The sequence below is a fragment of the Lissotriton helveticus genome, chromosome 1_1 (assembly GCF_964261635.1).
Source record: "Lissotriton helveticus chromosome 1_1, aLisHel1.1, whole genome shotgun sequence".
Lineage (NCBI taxonomy): Eukaryota > Metazoa > Chordata > Amphibia > Caudata > Salamandridae > Lissotriton > Lissotriton helveticus.
In genome coordinates this window covers 675002175-675022222 of record NC_136057.1, presented here as the reverse complement: position 1 = coordinate 675022222, position 20048 = coordinate 675002175, and the positions used below count along the sequence as shown (strand labels likewise).

Here is a 20048-nt window from a genome sequence, read left to right as displayed (position 1 = left end):
CGCAGTGACTTACCCAACTCTCCACCTCGGCAATATCACTGGCTTAGACGGAGGGTACCTATTCTGCACTCCTGGACATCCCACCTAGACTTGAGACTGCATACCTTCTTGTATATTGTTTCGACTTGTATTAATTTTTATATCTTGTAACCTGGACTTTAAACGTACAGTTTGTTTTTCTTGTATAATGCACCCCCTACCTGTCCCAATGGATCCCCCTGTCCCTAAGCTTGTATACTACCCCTTAATCCTGTATAGCGCTCTGATACCCTCACGGGTCTGGTTCACGCTCTATAAAACTATAAAAAAAAAAATAAAAAAAAAATCACTAGACCCTCGACCTGCAAAAGTCAATGTACTCAACGCGTTTGTTCCCATGCACTAAGGAATGAGCTGCCACAGGGTTAAATTAGTACAATTGTGCAAGAAAAGATACCATCCTTATCTTAGTGTAGCTGACAGTGCCCCACAGTACACCTCACCTTAGCAGGCAAGTTCAATTGTTACGAACTGTAGCGTGAGGTACCTCTCTTTAGATCTATACCATGTGTATAACAGGTCTTACATTTGTCAATTTAAAAACAAAAATCAAAGAATACCATCAATAACTATTGCACCCTCGAATCCAATTTATGTCCTGGAACCAGGAATCGTTTGGGACTGGAACTATTTAAATCTCGGGGTGGGGAGATTGGGTGAGACCGTCTGGACCGTGAAGATGCAGTACTCTGTTCTATAGCTAATTAGTTTGTCAATAACTGGTCAGATTCAATTGAAAACACCTCTGCTACCACATCTATCGGCACGCTAACCTGTCTTAAATGATCAAGCACGCCAACAGCTAGGACCGGGAGTGGTTTAGTCCCGATATGGACTTTGGTACCCCTTGAGTGGACTCATCAAAAATATATATGAGATCAATTTCAATAATCTATACTCTGGCATTCTAATAAAAATGACAGACACATAGGCAAAATAGGTGAAATATGCAATCAATAAGATTAGCTGCACAGCTAACAGTTCAGAAGTATAAAGAAACCAGAAAAATGCTACAGAAAGTCCGGCAATGATTCACCTTCTAAAGGTGGGAAATCGGTCGTTTCGGGGTACAGAGAAATGCACATCCTTTTATAGGACTTTAGTCCAAGACTTTCATATATATCTTACAGAGATACATGGTACTCAGGAAGTGCACCAATGGGGAACAAGCAAGAGGAACCATTTTACTACAGAATATATTAGGGGATTCTCTCATAGCAGTATTATTACATTGGATTTAGTCAGTCTCATTCAAGCATACTAGTTGATATATTGTATACCAATAGCCTGGACAGGTTAATGTCCTTGATTAAGTACGGTGCTGGTAGAAGTCTCTGGGAATGCTTTTTAATTAATATAGATCACTCACACTTCTTTATATAGAACAAGAACCAGTAATGCTAGGCACCACATGGTATACTACGACAGTAATTTGAGATGGAGGACAGTGTAAACACAGATTATGCTAGCTTCAGCCCAGTTTCGAATGCATTTAAATTGAGAAAAAGAAAACAACTCCCACAAATGCGTGTGGTTATACCTGTTAAAACTCTGGCTTGAAACTGTTCTAGTAAAACACGCTATAAATGCAAGGAAATGGTGGCTATAATTCCAATAATTACTTCTCAATGCTGTGCCATGCAGAACTTTACAAGTGGTAGGTCTTAAATAAAATGCAATGCTTAAAATAAACAGATTTTACAGTGATGTCCTAACAAAACAAACAGACCTCCATAGGGAAAAAGTATAAAAGGTCAGTCACACATTCACAGGTCGTCCACTGGAGTGCATAACTCATCATATGGTATTTTCATCATCTCCTTTCAAGCGGGTACTGCAGTCCTTAGTTTAAGGTTTATTAGCTGAGCTATATACAAGTTTATAGGCACCCAGACACAGTCTGACTAGACTCTGACGCACTGTGTGATCCTATGCTCACTGCACATTAGCAGCACAGTTCAAGGACCCGACATTCTACCTGGTGGATGGAAAGAGGCAAAATAGTTATATTTTGAAAAAAACAAAGGCAGATTGAAAAGCACCGGATAAGTGCCGAAACATGTATGAGCTGCAACAAAAGAAATGCAGTATTGCCAGAACAGAGGCACTTAAGTTCCACTCACTCACTGTCTCACTCATTAAGCAGTGTTGCTGGGATAGTATGTAAGTATCGTGAATGAGGTTCCCATGTGGTCCACAAGGTGATATACACTGCAAAGCACCACCACATTTAAACCTTGCACATATAAACATAATTTAATTTCAAGGGTCCTTCTCATTTAACATCAGAAATAACTACTTATCTAGGATTGTAGACAAAGGTGATTTGCTATGTTTATTTTTTGACAATTTTGTATATTGTCTTTGACTGGTTTCGATTCCCCCGAGGATACAGAGAAACGGTATGATGTTTTAGAAAGCTTCACACAATCACCTTTCATTTTAATCTATATCATTTATCCCAGTTGGCCAACCTGTGTTTTGTCAATTCATTCACTTTTGCAAGGTGTGCACTTTACCTGAATTGTCCTTTGCATATACTATGGTGGGCTGTATGATGGCTTTGTTATTGATTACCCATCTACTGTCTGAGCTGAGCGATCAGGCATGCAGCATGGTTGATTGGTTTAAGGTTGCTCCTTTACCTCTCTTGGGTGGATGCCTCGGGCATACACCTTGACTGGTAATATGATGCTCATTCTTATGAGTTGCTCCTCGTCAGCCCATTGGTGCCCTCCTTATCCATACACTGTGGACTGCTTCTCTGTCATTCCACGATGAACCCATCAGAATATATATTATGGATGGCTGTATAACGGCCATTATGATGTGTTCCTCCCTACCGTTCGGGGTGGAGTCTTCAGACAATATATCATGGATGGGTGTATAATTCCATCTCCTAAGAGTTGCTTTTCTGTCATTTCTGTTTCATCTCCACTCCACATACTTTAACCAATTGAAGGTGGCACCCCTCCGTGGGTAGCATCCTTCACCTCTATTCACTTCTTATGGTCCTTACTCAATGTGGTGTAAATTGTGGGAAACAAATGACTTGAAGATGTCGGGTAACTGCTGGCATGAACAGGTCTATTCTCACACTTTTCTCCTACACAATAAATACTATGTATCCTATGTGCAGTTAGACACTCGGGGAAACACGGTTTGAGAAGTGCCTGCTATATCCACAAAATAAAAAGCTTTTTTCCACACAGCCCACATTGCACTGACACCCTTTGCACCCATTCATGTAAAAACAAAACTGTGTGTCACTATTCTTTTCTTCATTTCTTGCTGAGTTGCAGTGACAAAGCATAAAAGCAGAACTCTGATCGCCACACACAGCATCAACTCACTACTAATAGAGGCAATTCAACAGACACTCACAATTTCATCCGTGACATTCTCCGAGAGAGGTGTTACACTTCTGAAAATAAACTCAGGTGTTTTAGTTGTCAGGGTTATGAAGCACTATATAAATACAATTAAAATACAATGCAAATGTAATGCAGTCAAGGTCCTTCAAGCATAGGAAAGAAAGAAAGAAAGGCAGGCAACAACATCAGAGTTGCTTTTCTGTCATTTCTGTTTCATCTCCACTCCACATACTTTAACCAATTGAAGGTGGCACCCCTCCGTGGGTAGCATCCTTCACCTCTGTTCACTTCTTATGGTCCTTACTCAATGTGGTGTAAATTGTGGGAAACAAATGACTTGAAGATGTCGGGTAACTGCTGGCATGAACAGGTCTATTCTCACACTTTTCTCCTACACAATAAATACTATGTATCCTATGTGCAGTTAGACACTCGGGGAAACACGGTTTGAGAAGTGCCTGCTATATCCACAAAATAAAAAGCTTTTTTCCACACAGCCCACATTGCACTGACACCCTTTGCACCCATTCATGTAAAAACAAAACTGTGTGTCACTATTCTTTTCTTCATTTCTTGCTGAGTTGCAGTGACAAAGCATAAAAGCAGAACTCTGATCGCCACACACAGCATCAACTCACTACTAATAGAGGCAATTCAACAGACACTCACAATTTCATCCGTGACATTCTCCGAGAGAGGTGTTACACTTCTGAAAATAAACTCAGGTGTTTTAGTTGTCAGGGTTATGAAGCACTATATAAATACAATTAAAATACAATGCAAATGTAATGCAGTCAAGGTCCTTCAAGCATAGGAAAGAAAGAAAGAAAGGCAGGCAACAACATCAGAATTAACCTTAGTACTTGTTGGTCAAATGGAGGGGCCCAATAATTTCGGGGTGTCAATGTAGTAATGTACAGCACGATGCAAAACGACATAATAAAATTAGGGCAAAACACAATGTTATCAAATCTCCATTTGCTGTAAGGAAAGCAATGAGTGCAGGATCAAAAACACATGCATATCCCCTGGCATACTTCTTGGCATACACTCTGGAAAAAGTGGGCGTTCTCTGTACTGTCAATTCTATCTGGTTCATTACTGTATAAGCTTCGAAGTACTGATATGTGTGGATACGTGTGGCAAAGGCATTGTAAATATTTGTGACTACCCATGAAGTCCATGAAGTTATAAATGTGTAAACATTCATGTCATTTGCATATCATTTTCTTGGCCTCCTAATACTTCTGTAGAATGCTTTTTTTTTGTCCTCATTTGCCATCCCTTGTTCCATAAAGAGAAAAAGAAACACCGACCACCATATGTGTCCATTAGGTACCAGGCTGGAACCTTCTCCTTACCAAATTTAGGACAAATATACTAGACTGGCAGAAGATGATTATAAGGAACTTTGATTTGCTCCATCTTAGGCAAGTATTTGCCTGCTGGACCAGGTTGGTTGTTGAACTACTTGCGCCCCCCACCACCATGTCCATGGAGTATTTTAACATACAAAGGTAGTAGTGTCCAAAATGGAAAAAGTCCGCAACATTCGATTGAAAATCTTAATACTAATATGATTAAGAGAATTACGCGTTATAAGTGAACAAAATGACAATCAATAATTGTATACAATGGGTGCTCAAGAAACTCAAAGCACCTACTACCTAAAGGTGCTGTTATCAGTGCACGAGAATTGCAACCGGAAATACTGTTACAAAAAAATGTTGAGGTTCTAATTACAGCACACCAACATTATTTAGGTTATTTCATTCTTAGTATGTGTTGCATGAATAAAGCATTGAACTATTGTCACTAATGAGATTTATACACAAGATTAAAGCAATATAAGGGTAAGTCATAATCCAATATAGTCAAAAAGAGATCCTCTTCAAGTAACGTTGTTTTGGTTATTCTCCTTTATTCAAAATTCAAAATTCATAAAATGCAGATTTTCCCAGCATAAACATCGCCAACACGTGTTTCGTCTCCCACAGAGACTTCATCAAGGCTAGGAATAATTAAAAATAGAATATATATATTACAATCCATTTATGAACACATATTATATACAAAAATACAGTAACATAATATATACAGCACGTGGTCAAACAAAATAGGTGTTTCATAATATGCAGTACAGAAGTGTTAACAATCTCTAAGTATTGTGAATAATAATGCAAGTACGTACAAGAACCTTTTAAGGGAAATAAGATCAGACTTATAATTGAATACATAAAAGACATTCTGAACTGCAGCAAAATCATTAATAACTGAACGATTGTTGTAAATAGATCAAAAAACACCCACAATAGAAAACAATAGGGCGGCGTTAGTGATCCACTTCAGAAGGTAAAAACAACACATTATATACATGAATAGTGAGATAATAAACTGCCTAGGGGGGCAAAGGGTAAGAGTAAAAAAAATGTTCTTAATAGATATGAGAAAACTAAACCCAAAATAGGGTTCCATATTGAACAAGACCACCATCAAGATGGAAGCCATCCGTGTCACTGAGAGAAACTGTTTGCGGGATAGACTGAACACCATACAGGATACAGTGAAGTCAAAACGAATAAAGTATAAGAATAAATTGGCACGGGCACTGAATATTAATATCAGGGTCTGGGTCTATGTGAACCAAGCCGAGGACAACACAATCAGATGATAAAATTAATATACCAGTATTGCTCACCCCAAAGTTGTAGAGTAGCGTGAAGCATCGAATTGCATTCACCTTAGCAAGTATATCCTCACAGTCCTCTTTGCCAAAATAACGTGTATTGTTAGTGCACAAAAATATCTGAGTGAGAAAAAATATAAATGGGAGTGTAAACACCATATGTTAACTGTTACTATAGACTGGGTAGCAAGTTAACAACGCCATAGCATAAATGCCTGTTTGAGCCACAGTCTATAAGTATATCACAGTATGAAAATAGTACAGAAGCGTGATGGTATTCGCAATTAAGTCACCAGAGTAACTTATCGTGAATTAAATATTGCAGTCCTATCTAAAAGAGCAATATAGTATGAGTCCCGAAAACGAGTAAAGCAGTAAGTGACCTTATCTACTTTCTAATTTAAAACATTTGTAGAGCGCAACGTCCACCGAGCGGTTTCTTGGCGCTTATGCAGCACATAATGCAAAATAATAACAGAATGATAAAACAAACTGGCACAATTACTAAGTATCAATATACAGGTCTAGATCTGTGTGAGTCAAGCCGAAGACAACACAATCAGGTGTTAAGAAGAGTAATATATAAATATCGCTCACCCCAAAGTTGGTGAATAGCGTGAAGCAACGAATTCCATTCACTATAGCAAGTAAGCCATCACAGTCCTCTTCGCAAACGTAACGTCTATTATAAATGAGTAGAAGTATCTAAGTAAAGAGAATACATGAATAAATGTATAATATGTATTGACTATTATTATAGACTGGGCAACTAGTTAACAACGCTACAAAATAAATGCCTATTGGAGCCAGAGCCTCTAAGTATGTCACAGTATGGAAGAAGTGTAAAGGCCAAATCATTTATCCAAATGGGTTACCAGAGCAACATGCGATGAAAATATTATGGTCGTATCTGGTGAAGCAATTTAACATGTGTGCCGAAAGCGAGTATAGCAGTAAGTAACCTATGAAAACACAGGATACGAAATAATAGCGGAATACTGAGACAAAATGACAATACAAAAAAGGGCTCACCGTAGGCAAAGGTGGGTTCAATTCAAGGCTGTCAAGATCCAAAATTACAAGACAGAGCCCATGTCAAAGCGAGTCCAATAATTAAGAGTGAGCACGTAGTATACACTAGCTCATGGACAAGTAATTGGCCACGTTCGCAACCATGGTAAGTTACAATCTGAAAGCAAGAGAATAAAAAAGATAGACAAACAAGATTTAATAAATCAAAATGGTAATGCCACAGAAAAGTATGCTAACATGCAGAGTGCTCCCAGACCCAAAGCATTTTTTAGGTGGGAAACTCGCGCAATGTAGTGGATGCATAACATCCACATCAAATGCAAGATAGACACACAATAACTCAGCTTACCCGTATAGTCGCAACAGCGCTCGTGACCCGTCTGGTCGCTCGTAGCAGCAAGTTTGTTTGGAGAACGGCAGCAATATATGCATGCCTAAGAGTAGACAGCGCGGGAAACAGCCAAATGAAATTCAGGTGTGGACACTGGGCCGGGAGTAGAATAATGGAAATCGAGAACAGACCAAACTGTCTAGCATTGTACAAAACAAGACGGCGGCCATCTTGGAATGTTACTAATGAGTTCCAACTCGAGATAGATTGTATATTATATTAAATGACACAGGCTGTTCTCATGACATCCTCATCACACCCATTCCCAATAGGTATTTTAGGGAATTTAAGAATAATGTAAGTGGAGGGTTTCTGTAAATAAATAGAAAACCACTCGACTGTAATAAACTGAACAATAAGAACAGCTGTCAAAAGAGGATGTATATGTGTGGAGAGGACACGAATGCGAAGTAGGCAAACCTATGTACAATTATACTGGCAACATGTCCATAAAAAGGAAGGACAGTACAGTCTCGACAGTTCAGAAACAGGACACAAACGGCGACCAACTAGAGTGGTCTTGGACAAAACATTTTCTGTTTATTAATGATTAATATATAGTTATATATATAATGCCAGATGATTAATGATAGAAGGACAACATTACCCACAGTATCAACAATAATATCATGTGTTAGAAAGTGCTTTTTTCATAGCTTGATAAATTCATTCCTTAAGAAACACATGTAATTCGCGATCTGTGTTTAGTCCCCTATCAACTGCCCTCAATTTGATCAGCCACTGGGATTCCAATTTTCTTAATGTAGCCACTCTATCCCCTCCTCTAGGATTGGCTTTTACCTCAGCAATACCATGAAATTTGATCGCTAATATTTCAGATTCTGTATGGACTACATTATAATGGACTTCCAGAGGGTAGCTCTTGTTGCCATTACGGATAGCTCGTACATGTTCCTGTATCCTTTCTTTGAGGGGTCGTGTGGTGCTACCAACATAAATTTGGCCACATTTGCAGATTATACAGTAAACAGTAAATTTGGTGTTACAGTTAATAAACTGATTAATGTGATGAGTTTTTTGAGTGTTGTATTTAAAGAGCTTCTTTTTATCATCGGCAAATTGGCATACACAGCATTGGGTACATTTGAAGAACCCCTTCGGTTTATTGGGGAACCATATGTTGGTAGTACTGGATTGAGTAACATTGCTGACTATAGATGGACTTATGAGGTTCCTGAGAGTTTTACCCCTTCTATAGACAATCTTTGGCTTATTAGTCAGATAAGGATCCAGATCCGGGTCCAGTCTGAGGATCTTCCAGTGCTTATTTATAGTCCTGTAGACTTGATTACTGTGCGAATTAAATTGAGTGATCAGAGATATCTTGTCCTCTTTATTGATATGTCTTTGATTACGTTTAAGTGTTTCTGATCTGGAGATTTTGTTAATACGAGTATGGGCTTTGTTCAATATCATCTTGTCATAGCCTCTTTTTTCAAAACGTTCTTTAAGTTTAGTTATCTCATGTTGGAAGTCATTTTCAGAACTACAGTTACGGCGTAGCCTGGTCATTTCACCGAAAGGGATAGCAGTTTTCTGTGAGGTGGGATGGGCACTGCTAGCATGCAACACTGAGTTACATGCAGTGTTCTTCCTGAACAATTTGCTCTCAAGTCTGCCATTGTTAACAAATAAGGTTATGTCGAGAAAATCTACACTGTTCGCGCTGTGATTGGAAGTGAAGCTCAAATTGTAGGTGTTATTGTTAATATACGTGACAAATTCATTGAGTAAAGCCTCATCCCCTCCCCAAATCAAAAAAATATCGTCGATGAATCGACACCAAAATATGATGCAGTTGGTCAACTCTGGAGGGCCGCATTTCCATATATGGGATTCTTCAAAGAATCCCATATAGATGTTAGCAAATGAGGGGGAAAATTTTGCCCCCATTGCTACACCAGAGTGTTGATGATACCAGTTGTTGTTGTGGACGAAAAAGTTATTAGTAAGTGAAAAACGGGTCATTTCTAATACCATTTCAGTATGATGGTATAAGGTGGCATCACGTTTAGACAAAAAGTATGTAAGAGCCTCCATACCTTTGTTTACAGGTATGCTGGTATATAAGGCACAGACATCTAATGTCACTAGTAGAGCATCATTCATCCAAGTCATGTCTTCTAATTTGTTCAGAAGATCTTTTGTATCTTCTATATAGGATGGAAGATTGTGTACAACTGGTTGGAGGGTAATGTCTATGTATTCTGAGATATGTTCTGTTGCAGAGCCTATGCCCGATATTATCGGTCTTCCAGGGGGCATGGTGGTACTCTTATGGACCTTGGGCAGGATATAAATATAGGCCGCCAAAGGATTGGGATTGAATAGATATTTAAGTTCAATATCAGACAACACCCCAGCACTGTGCCAGTATCTCAACATTCTGTCTAGTCGTTGGTTGACGTCTTGTGTAGGGTTATGATCAATTTTGGTGTATGAGTTAGTCTCACCAAGTTGACGATCAATTTCTGCAAAGTATTCTGTTTTGTTCAATAAGACAACGTTCCCCCCTTTGTCTGCTTCTTTCACAACTGTGTCTCGATGATTGGAGAGTGATTTGAGAGCAGATCTTTCTTGAGAATTAAGGTTATCAAATTTACTAAGTGATACCCGATCTAATTTATCTTCCAGTTTGTATAGATCTTCTGTAACTGTTCTAAAAAAGCAGTCAATAAGATTGTCAGGGGGAAGCTGAGGAACAAATGTGGACTTACTCTTGAGCCCACTGTTGGTTTGGAAGTTACTTTCAATACCCAACTCGTCCATTAAATCTGGCATATCTGGAGGATTTTCAATACTGTCATCCAACTCCAATAACATTTGTACATTTCGAATATCTCCAATTGACTGACCACTTTCAGACACAGAATATATTGGTAAAGTCGACACTTTTTTGTTTTTATCAAAGAATTTTTTACATTTTAATCTGCGTGTGAATTTGAACAAATCAATATGTAATGATACAAAATCAGGTTTGGCCAGTGGACAGAAATTCAATCCCTTTTTTAGGACATTCTCCTCAATGGCACTCAGTGCAGTGGAAGACAAATTAATGATAGACACGTCATTATTATCTGATGTTGATTCCATATCTACAGCTAGATCAACATTGCTATTTACTGTTTCCTCTGTACGCGTGATGCTGATCTCGTTACCCGTTTGCTTTCGTCTGTTTCTGTTTTTTCTGCCACCCCTCCTTGTTCTTTTCCTCCTACATTTTTTCGATTGTAGGTCAATTTGGTTCCCTTGCGGAACCTCTCCAGTTCTAATAAAAAAGCCGAACCAGTGCCAGTGCTGTCTGTGGCTATTGTAGTGAGTGAAGATTCACTTCTATTCTCACTAATCTCACTGACACAACTTGAGAGGTCGGAGTCACTTGCGGACATTGTAGTATCTGTTCTCTTATTTTGGAGGGTGGCTATGCCTGGTCTTGGTTTCACCTCATCAAATTTCTTGGCAAAAGTAAATATCCTGCCATTACGATAGTCATTATCGTCCCTTTTCAGTTTTCTGATTTTTTTGTCTCTAATGTAAGTTTAGTGTGAGCTGAGTACTCCCTTCAGAATGTTATAGTTCTTCTCAGTCTTTTCTGGCAAGTTGAGTAGTTTAATCTCCTCTTCTATAGCTTCTATTTCAGTTAACAATTTAGCTCTTTTCCGCTCAGCATGTCTAATCAAAATATCAATCATACCAAATGAGGAACCTGATATTAAATGCTCCCATTCACTCAAGAGATCAGGGTCAAGGTCCTCAAAGGTGGGAAATATTATAACACGTAGCCCCCTAGGAATTTGTTTAAGTTCCAAGTATTTTTTTTAAGTAGTAGAATCCCACCAGCGGGAAAGCTCAGCTTTTCTGAGCCTTTCTAATTTAACAAATAGTTGTTTCAAACCCACTGGTTTGTCCTCTCTATTGGATGTAGATTTTGAGTGAATACCCTTGTCTATAAAAATATCATTAAATAGCTTATCCCTGTCATCAGAAAACGTAGCCATCTTGTAATGTTAATGACGAGACAGCTATTGAAGAAAACAATGTAGCAACTGGTAAGGAATCTTACTCAGGTCACGCGTACAGAGGAGATGAAGTGCTGGACTCACTTGAAATAAATTTAACATACAAAGGTAGTAGTGTCCAAAATGGAAAAAGTCCGCAACATTCGATTGAAAATCTTAATACTAATATGATTAAGAGAATTACGCGTTATAAGTGAACAAAATGACAATCAATAATTGTATACAATGGGTGCTCAAGAAACTGAAAGCACCTACTACCTAAAGGTGCTGTTATCAGTGCACGAGAAGTGCAACCGGAAATACTGTTACAAAAAAATTTTGAGGTTCTAATTACAGCACACCAACATTATTTAGGTTATTTCATTCTTAGTATGTGTTGCATGAATAAAGCATTGAACTATTGTCACTAATGAGATTTATACACAAGATTAAAGCAATATAAGGGTAAGTCATAATCCAATATAGTCAAAAAGAGATCCTCTTCAAGTAACGTTGTTTTGGTTATTCTCCTTTATTCAAAATTCAAAATTCATAAAATGCAGATTTTCCCAGCATAAACATCGCCAACACGTGTTTCGTCTCCCACAGAGACTTCATCAAGGCTAGGAATAATTAAAAATAGAATATATATATTACAATCCATTTATGAACACATATTATATACAAAAATACAGTAACATAATATATACAGCACGTGGTCAAACAAAATAGGTGTTTCATAATATGCAGTACAGAAGTGTTAACAATCTCTAAGTATTGTGAATAATAATGCAAGTACGTACAAGAACCTTTTAAGGGAAATAAGATCAGACTTATAATTGAATACATAAAAGACATTCTGAACTGCAGCAAAATCATTAATAACTGAACGATTGTTGTAAATAGATCAAAAAACACCCACAATAGAAAACAATAGGGCGGCGTTAGTGATCCACTTCAGAAGGTAAAAACAACACATTATATACATGAATAGTGAGATAATAAACTGCCTAGGGGGGCAAAGGGTAAGAGTCAAAAAAAAAATTCTTAATAGATTTGAGAAAACTAAACCCAAAATAGGGTTCCATATTGAACAAGACCACCATCAAGATGGAAGCCATCCGTGTCACTGAGAGAAACTGTTTGCGGGATAGACTGAACACCATACAGGATACAGTGAAGTCAAAACGAATAAAGTATAAGAATAAATTGGCACGGGCACTGAATATTAATATCAGGGTCTGGGTCTATGTGAACCAAGCCGAGGACAACACAATCAGATGATAAAATTAATATACCAGTATTGCTCACCCCAAAGTTGTAGAGTAGCGTGAAGCATCGAATTGCATTCACCTTAGCAAGTATATCCTCACAGTCCTCTTTGCCAAAATAACGTGTATTGTTAGTGCACAAAAATATCTGAGTGAGAAAAAATATAAATGGGAGTGTAAACACCATATGTTACCTGTTACTATAGACTGGGTAGCAAGTTAACAACGCCATAGCATAAATGCCTGTTTGAGCCACAGTCTATAAGTATATCACAGTATGAAAATAGTACAGAAGCGTGATGGTATTCGCAATTAAGTCACCAGAGTAACTTATCGTGAATTAAATATTGCAGTCCTATCTAAAAGAGCAATATAGTATGAGTCCCGAAAACGAGTAAAGCAGTAAGTGACCTTATGCAGCACATAATGCAAAATAATAACAGAATGATAAAACAAACTGCCACAAGTACTAAGTATCAATATACAGGTCTAGATCTGTGTGAGTCAAGCCGAAGACAACACAATCAGGTGTTAAGAAGAGTAATATATAAATATCGCTCACCCCAAAGTTGGTGAATAGCGTGAAGCAACGAATTCCATTCACTATAGCAAGTAAGCCATCACAGTCCTCTTCGCAAACGTAACGTCTATTATAAATGAGTAGAAGTATCTAAGTAAAGAGAATACATGAATAAATGTATAATATGTATTGACTATTATTATAGACTGGGCAACTAGTTAACAACGCTACAAAATAAATGCCTATTGGAGCCAGAGCCTCTAAGTATGTCACAGTATGGAAGAAGTGTAAAGGCCAAATCATTTATCCAAATGGGTTACCAGAGCAACATGCGATGAAAATATTATGGTCGTATCTGGTGAAGCAATTTAACATGTGTGCCGAAAGCGAGTATAGCAGTAAGTAACCTATGAAAACACAGGATACGAAATAATAGCGGAATACTGAGACAAAATGACAATACAAAAAAGGGCTCACCATAGGCAAAGGTGGGTTCAATTCAAGGCTGTCAAGATCCAAAATTACAAGACAGAGCCCATGTCAAAGCGAGTCCAATAATTAAGAGTGAGCACGTAGTATACACTAGCTCATGGACAAGTAATTGTCCATGGAGTATATAGGCATAATCATCGGACCCGGGGAGAAAAATAAACAAAAACAAAAAAAACCCGGGCTAATCAGGTGATCATTTTATCTCCACTGCACCAACAGATTCCCAAAATGTAAGATTACGTTTACTGCAGGTTCTGGCCATGTCCACTTTTGATGAATCATATAGGGACATTAACCAGCCAGCATGGGATGGTGCCTTGGAGTCAACCCAGTATTTACAGATCTGTCTTCTTGCAAGCAGGATTGCATAGAATAGAAACGTTCTTGCTGGTCCAGATAGCGTATCGTCAAACCCAAATATTATTAATGGCAGGGTGATGGAGATTGATGTTTTAAGGATTGAGTCTAGGGTGACCTTTACTCCGTCCCAGAAATCAGTTAGGTGCGGACAATCCATGAACATGTGTATATCAGAGGCTGCGGGGAGGAGGCATTTGTTACAACACTTTCCTGGCAGGAATTTGGAAAGCCTTAATGGCGAGAAATAGGCGCGATGTACTGTGTACAGATGGTTTCGCCTCAGCCACGCTGGTTTTACCGCTTTATAAAGGAGGGAGAAGGATCTGGCCCAAAGGTCACCCTGTACACTCATGTCCAGGCCCCACAACTCCTCAGGAAGAGAGAAAGCCCCATCCACCTCCTCTAATATTGTCCAGTACCAAAGTGCCACCTCCTTTCTTCCCCCTTGCTTCTCTACCAATTCTCTTTATAAGAGGCAGTTCTTCCCTATTGGAACCTTTTTCCTGGATAGCTCCTGGGCCCAGCTAGCAAGTTGCATATACTTAAATCTTGTTAAACCGGGGCCAACCTTTTCGTACAAGTTTTCCCAATCCACCAGCATTCCTCCTGCTAATAGGTCACCCCATCTAAAAATTTCGGCTTCATTGATCGGGACTGCTAGGCTATCATTCAGGCATGGGGGAAGCCCCGTGGAATCCCAAATCGGGGCAAAGTTTGAAAAATAGGCCAGTCCTAGAGTTGTTTTTATTTGCACCCAGTTCTTTACCAGGGATTGTGGAATCTTTAGTCTTACTTTTTTAAAGAATCTCTGGTCACCAAACTTAAATAAAAATCCGTCTAGTGGCAGATTAGCCCCAACTAGCATGGCTTTAAACATTTTCCCGTTTGAGGAGTCTGATGGGACTTTTAATAGCATCCTTGAATGGGTTAGTTCGAAAACCCAGGCATAGTACTGTAGGTCTGGCAGTGCCAACCCTCCCTTTTCCCTCCTCCTCCTTAGTTTCTTTCATGCCAGTCTGGTTGCTTTATATCTCCAGATAAAGGAGTTGATTTCATGTTGGCACTTTTGAAGTTGTTTTTTATCAAAGGTTAAGGGGATAGAATTGAATATGAACGTATATTTGGGGAGGATGGACATTTTTTCCAGACTTATCCTCCCAAGAATCGTCAAAGGGAGAAAGGACCAAGATTTTAATAGTGCCCTGCATTCTCGAGAAACCCGGTCTAGGTTAGTCTGAGCTAGTTTGCTAATATCCTGAGTGATCTTTATGCCCAAATATCGCATGGAAGGAGTCACTGTAAGGTTTGAATTATCTAAATTCCAAGTCATGATCTCCGTCTTTCCCTCGTTAATTTCATATCCCGAGATCCGCCCGAATTCCTTTGCCCTTTTTACAACAATGGGAAAGGCTTCAACTGGGTTTGTTGTATAAACAAGGATGTCATCGGCATAGAGTCCTACCCGCTTCTCCCACCCACCAAATTCAAATGAAAGAATGTTAGACTCTTCTCTGAGAACTTGCACAAAAGGTTCTTTATACATATTAAAAAGGAGAGGGGAGAGCGGGCAGCCCTGCCTAGTGCCCCTCTTAATTTCGAAAGGCTCAGTACAGGCGCCATTGATCGTGAGCCTGGCTTTTGGGTCCCTGTATAGCAGGCTGATGACTCGAGAGAACCTTTCCCCAAACCTAAACTTTCTCTAATAGGGCCAATTGACTCTGTCAAAAGCTTTGGTGGCGTCTAAGGTCAGGATACCCAGGGGAAGAGAGAAGGTTGAGGCGATGTTGATCGTGCCGATCAGATCATAAGTAAGATCTGCCAGCTGACGCCCCTGTATAAATCCCTTCTGATCGTCGTGTATTATTGAACCGATCTCGCTCCCCAGCCGTGTTGATAAAATGGCGGCGAAGATTTATAGTCATCGTTTAGGAGCGAGATCGGCCGATAAGACCCACAATCAGTCGGGTCCTTTCCTGGTTTGGGTATCAAGACGATGGTTGCCTCCCTCCATGACTCAGGTGGTGCTGCGCCTTTCATAAAGATGTCATTAAAGAGGGTCGTTAATGTTGGAATAATAGCGGGGCCCAGGACACGATGCAACTTCCCTGGTAGGCCGTCTGGTCCCGCCGCCTTCCCTCGTTTAATTCGATTTATAGCATTACGGACTTCTGTCTCTGATATTTCTTTGTCCAGGCGGTCCCTTTGCTCTAATGAAAGAGAGGGCAATTCAATCTGATCTAACCAAGCCTCCTGGGCCATCACATCATCCGTGATCTCCTCCTTGTAAATATCCCTGAAAAATTCATGGAAGGCACTTCCAATTCCTAAGTTTGAGGTTCTAGCAGTCACCCCCCCCCCCCCCATCTTTATTTCCCTAATATATTTTTTGGCTTGGTCTGATTTAATTTTCCAGGCCAAAACCTTACCTGCAGCCTCTCCATATTCAAAGTGTTATAGCTTGGTAGCCTCCCACCTCTTAGCCACTCTACTTTGAAGTAGATTTTCTAATTTTTTTTAACTCCTCCCACCTCTTTTGATCCGTAGGGGATGGGATGGTGGGTCCACTCTTCTGATCTATGGTTGCTAATTCTTGCTCAATAGGTGTGATTGCTTCTCTGTATTTCTTCGCTCTATAAGAGGCTTGGTTGGTTATACATCCCCTTAAATAGGCTTTGAGTGTATCCCATACCGTAGCAATCATGGCAGAATTTAGGTTAAGTTCCAAGAACGAGGTGGACTCCGCAATAAGAAAACTAGTCTCTTCCTCCTCTAGCAGAATTGTCCGATCAAACGACCAGGTAGTGTGTCTGGACTGCTGAGAAAGGGTTAAGGTGAAGAGAATGGCTGAGTGGTCTGATAGGTGCGATGGTAGATAAACCAGATCCTTTACAACATCTTTGAGGATGTAACTAAAAAGAGCGTAATCTATTCAGGATTTATGATTATATTTGAGGTTCTGAAAAGAAACCCTCAAGATGTTGCCCGCTCTCTCCCTCCATACATCCTCAAGTCCCAAAGTTGTCATAATTACTAACAGGTCTTGCCTGGATTTGGAGTGCGTCATTGCTCTGGAGTTAGGGGACTTGTCTAAAGTTGGGTTTAGAACAAGATTAAAATCTCCTACCCATATCACCGGGTCTTGGGAGGAGATCAGGTAGCTCTGGATTTTATTCAGGTGTGAAGGATCATCTAGGTTTGGGCCATAATACCCCACTAAAGTGAATGGTCTACCGTCTAACCGAATTTTGGCAATAAGCCATCTCCCGCTAAGGTCCACCTGAGATTCTATGATCTGAGCTTTTGCCTTCTTTTTAAAAATAATGAGGATCCCAAGTGTGTTGGTATTGTGGTCTGTGCATAGAAACATATCTACCCACTTGAGCCTTTAAAGCATTTCATTCCCCTCATGTTTGAGTAAATGGGTCTCCTGAATGGCGATGACCTGTGCGGGGGAGTCTCTCAAATATTGTATAATTCTATGCCTCCCCTCACACACAGGCCATTGACATTCCAGGTTAAAAATTGTAACCCAAACATGGCTTCTTCCTATGCCGTCTCTCCTGGTCACCTATGGGGCCTAAAAGACCATCAATTCCAAAAAAACTGAGGTGCATTGCGTTTAGAAGGGTAACATTTCAAAACAAATGGAACAAGAACTAACATACAAGGACTTCTTTCCCCCCCCCCCCCCCCCCCCCCCCTAACTACCCACCTCCCCTGGAAAACCCACCATTACTTACTCTGGCCAGATGAATAGCCAGATTTGCGTCCTCTGACAGACCTTCTACCCCTGCCCTGTTGTCTATCATAGAGGTAATATTAGTGATCGCCGATTATGTGAACTCATTTAAAGCTAAAGAGGCCTGGCTTACACAGAAAATCTGGCAGTAGACGACAGGGCATGTTAACCCATCTCCCCCCTTATGTTGTGACTTCAAAACAAGAGCTTTTTTTTTTTCCTTCCCTTTTTTTCCCCTTTCCTCTTATTTTTTCCCTTTTCTTTTTATTTTTTAGTTTATTTTTTTGTTCTATTCTTAACTATTTTTTGTTCTTAACTTTATATAATTATATTTAATTACATAATTATTACTTGTTTATATTTTGTTATGTTTTTTTTTTTAACAATTGACAAAGATACATTCTATTAGTTTTGTCAGGTAAATTCCAAATAATTAAGCTTTGCTTATACAGGGTGAATATGGCATCTATCTATTAAGTAGAGCTATCAACCTAGGAGACAGCAGTAAGAGTGGATAGCACTAAAAGTGGAAAGAAGAGGCCCTAGAGTCTGCCTTGTGTGTGATCACTGATGGAGGCTAATAATTCCTCTGCCTCAAGAGGAGAACGGATGTTATGCATCTAGTTGTTAAACATCTCCCTCAAGAATGCAGGAAACCTCATCTGCACAGTCGCACCCAGGGCCCTAAACCTCTACATTCTCTGGCCGAGTTCCCACTGTCTGTCTAAGGTGGATTTTGACAGGTCTGATCGAACTTCGAAGGAGAAATCTTGTGCCTTTAGAGATTTCGTTTTAAGTGCAAGATTCAAAAGGTTCTCTTTTAGACTGTATGTTAGGAAATTCACTAGGATTTTCCTGGGTTTCTCTCCCCCTGGATTGAGGCAAAAGCGGTCTCTGTGGATCCTTTGTATGTCCTTTTCTAAATCTTCTGTTGTCTCTTCCAAGTTCAGAGCATTCTTTAATAGAGACACAACATAGGCCTTAATATCGCCTCCTCTTTTTCATTGCGTCTCAATCCCTCCGAAGACACTGGATCTTGCTCTCTGCTGACTCCACTGTTCCTTCCAGGCTTTCTGTTCTCTCATAAAGACCTTCCACTTTTTTTTCAAGTGTCTCACATGCTGCCCTGATATTGTTTTGGTTGCTCTTAGATTCTGCAAATCCACAATTAATCTCCTCCCTCATTGTTGAAAGGAGTACCTCTAAGCGGTCGTCCCCAATGATTTCCCCATGCTTTGGGCTCCGGATGTTGTTATACCACTGACCGGGTCGGGACCTCCGCTGTTTCCCGTTAGTGCTAACTTAGCCACCTGGGCTGAAGTCTCTGATCCGGTCACCTCACTTCCCTTGGTGGTTTTGGCATTGTTTATACTATTTTCACCCAGCCCACTAGCCGTCCCTACACTTTGATGGATATCAAGCACTTGGGGAAGAACCTTAAAAAAGGAGCGGAGCAAGGGCGTAATTCGTACTGCGCTTTTTAATCCCCCCTTAGTTCTTCTATTGCCCCCAGCCTGGGTGTTAGAACTGGTGCTACTGTTAGGTAGGGGGTGTAGCCCTCCCTCTCTAGCTATGAGTTCCTAAGGGTCCTCTGCAGGATCTTCCTCTGTGGTATCATACACCTCTCCCTCTGCCCCCACTCCACAGTCGTTAGCTAAATTAACGTTTCGTATACTGCTTGAGGACACTTTCTTGCCTCCTTCAGATTTATTAGTACTAGAAGTAGTGGGAATGCTCTTTGCCCCTCTTCCCTTTCTCCTGCCTTTAGCTCTCTTGCCAGGGGTTGCAGTAGCGCGATTTATGGGCTTAGAGCCCCTTCCTCCCCCACCTCCTCCCTGTACCCCTCCTTACTGACAGTAGCCGGGTTTCCTAGAGGAGATCCACAGACCGCCGCTGTAATGTTGCTTGCACCGCTTCTTTCAGCCTCTAAGTCCAATACTGGCCGTTCCACAAAAAAGGGATGGATCGCTGCCTTCGCTGCCTTCTTCTCTTCTGTTTTCCCTTGGCAGCCTCTTAGGAGACCGCGGGCTGCCGCAGTGCGGCCACGCTGAAGCTCCATGGCTGCTTCAGTCCACCGTGGGAGAAGGGAGGGGGGCGGGATCAAACTCACACACATCGAGCCAGC

General features: G+C 40.2%; 1 protein-coding gene and 1 long non-coding RNA gene across 2 annotated transcripts in view; one reads left to right on the top strand and one right to left on the bottom strand.

Annotated features, from left to right (window-relative positions):
* Positions 1-20048, top strand: part of ELAPOR2 (endosome-lysosome associated apoptosis and autophagy regulator family member 2) — a 550871-nt gene that overhangs the window by 483556 nt on the left and 47267 nt on the right. The gene's annotated exons all lie outside the window — the stretch shown is intronic.
* On the bottom strand, positions 2022-7614 carry LOC144815544 (uncharacterized). Its single transcript, XR_013606924.1, has 5 exons — positions 7481-7614; positions 7132-7288; positions 6697-6804; positions 6112-6219; positions 2022-5424 (listed from the first exon to the last, which is right to left on the bottom strand). It is a non-coding gene; the product is annotated as an uncharacterized LOC144815544 (long non-coding RNA).